Consider the following 2,601-nt stretch of genomic DNA (forward strand, 5'->3'; position numbering starts at 1 on the left):
AGAATTACAATAGTCCAGCCTTGAAGTAACAAATGCATGGACTAGTTTCTCAGCATCACCCCTGGACAGGAGATTTCTAATTTTTTACAATATTCCGCAGTTGAAAGAAGGAAATTCTAGAAACCTCTTTGATGTGGGATTTAAATGACAGGTCCTCATTAAAAAAACATCAAGATTTTTTACTTTATTATCTGAAATCAGTTTAATCCCATCCAAATGAAGTGACTGACTAATCAGCTTATTTTTCAAAGACTATAACTTTTGTTGTGTCTGCATTCAGAAGGAGAAAGTTAAGAGTCGTCCATGCTAATCTGTAACCTGCCTCTTGTATTTATCCCCAATCATTTCCACATACTTGAGCGTGAGGATGTGCACATGGCGGAGGGCTCTCATGCCAATGCTGCCCTATATGGCAAAGCCACCTTATGGCTGCCCATGTCGTCTCTATATCAGAAACTGTCAGTGGTTCTAAGAATATTTGGCTTATTTGAATATCTGCCTTTTTTGTTCTTTATCTTTTAGTTTGGCTTTTTGGGGTCCCAATCAACCTGATCGTGTGGGTGAAGGACCACCTGAAGAAGTGGACTGTGTGAGGATGACAAAAGAACCAAACTCTAGAAACTGGTTTGATAGATATTGTAATGATAATCTAAAAAGTATTTGTGAGAAATCAGCAGAAACTTGGCTTTGTTTGCTCTTGTGAAGTTTAGTTCAGTCCAGAAAAATTCTCAGATCTCATGTTCAATTAAGATGAACTAAAAGCTACAACAAAACTAAAAGTTACAAGCTGTTAAACATGTTAAAATCATTAAAGTCTTTTTGCCCAACAGAGTTTCCTGTTTTCACTGTAAAGATTAAACATACTGCTCAGGTTTATATGACTTCATTTATTAACACTTAATTATGAACTCCAATTTACAGATACTCAAGAGTTTTAGAGGAAAAACGATTGAACCAAATTGTTTTTTACTTCTCAGAATTGCATTGCTGATATACTTAAGTGTATAACTTTTAATGTAAGTATTTATTATTAAGCAACAATAACACACACTAAATCCACAATACATGCTTTTAGCAAAATAAATACTAGATACATAAATTGCCAATAGAAGCTATCTGTGATGAAACTATGAAAATGCATCATCTAAGGGTTTAACATTAAAAAACAAAATGGAGGACATCATCTACAGTGATGTATGTATACCAGAAAAGTTATGAAACACAAGGTTAATGAATAGTTTTTATTCTAAGCAAATAAAGGGGAGATTCATTTACAGTGATCTCTCCTAAAAGTAAAATCCTCCTCACTTTAAGTAAAATGAAGCAATATTGTTTTGCACATAATTAGGAGGGACTCCCTTTTCACAGTCAGCAGTTGTGACAAACTATCGACTGGGTTTCAGTCTAAGGTTGGGTACAATGAGTTTGAAAAAAATATTTTCTTGCATTTCTACTACTTAAATTTATTTTTTAAGTCTTTTTATATCTGATGAATCTGACAAGTCAAAATTGTGAGAATTCATCTGTCTATAAAATGCATTCATGGGGCACGCCACTGCTGGTCAGAAATATATAAAACTCCTTTTTGGCATTTGAATTATAATCTATTGTGCTAAGGACAGGCAAATGAATGATTGCTAATTAATAGTAAATAATATGCCATCAAGAATTTGAAAATGGTTAATACTAAAAGAACAGTACGAAAACTAAAACAAAAAGTTAAGTGTGGCATGGCACCTGATTTTATATACAATGGTTGAAATGGTCAAAGGCACCTAACGTTTTTTGTTGTAATTTCTCTTTTGTTTTTTAAAGGACTTTGACTACTTCACGTAGGCCTATTTCAAACAGACACATGACTTAATAAAGTGGCTGTGTTCTGTCTATTAACAATGACTTGTTAATGTGAAGATCCTCTTTTACAATCTAAATGTAATGAAAATGATCCCAGGCAACACGCATATGTACAGCAGGGAGAGGTAATCACCTGTTTTCGCAACCAAAGAGGAAGAAGCAGAACTCTACATTAGTAAGTCAGACTGTGGCTTGATTAATGATTAGCAGATCACTTGTGATTTACAGCAAACTGTAATACTGACAATATGCTGCAATTTTGATATTCTACTTTTCAACGGGCATATGCCAATTTTCAAAAGTGGCATGCAGGATACCAATTTTTCTCTGTCACTCAATTTCGTGTTGGAAAATTTCTGATAGTGAACTTGGTTTTGTGTTATGTGTGGTCCTTTAGCTTTGAGCAATGGAAGGATTTTTCAGCATGACACGGGTGCTGTTGACTCATGAGTGACTACTAAGTGCAGAGGGAATGAGACAAAGCGGAACAAGCAAAAACAAATCAACGTTTTGGATGCTATTGCTGCAAATAAATATAGACTGTGACATGAGGGATGGGGGGTAGAATACTATGCACCTGTCACCCCTTTAAATACCCAATTTGTCAGGAACTCTAGAAAATAATTTTTGGTTTAATATCAAATAATTGTTATACATTATATCATAAATACATCAGATTGATAACAAGACCTGTCAGATTTGACATATGTCCATTACATTGATGAAAGGGGACTTACTTACTTCTCT

This window comes from Cyprinodon variegatus, unplaced genomic scaffold (genome assembly GCF_000732505.1).
Source record: "Cyprinodon variegatus isolate N-32 unplaced genomic scaffold, C_variegatus-1.0 Scaffold284, whole genome shotgun sequence".
Taxonomy (NCBI): domain Eukaryota; kingdom Metazoa; phylum Chordata; class Actinopteri; order Cyprinodontiformes; family Cyprinodontidae; genus Cyprinodon; species Cyprinodon variegatus.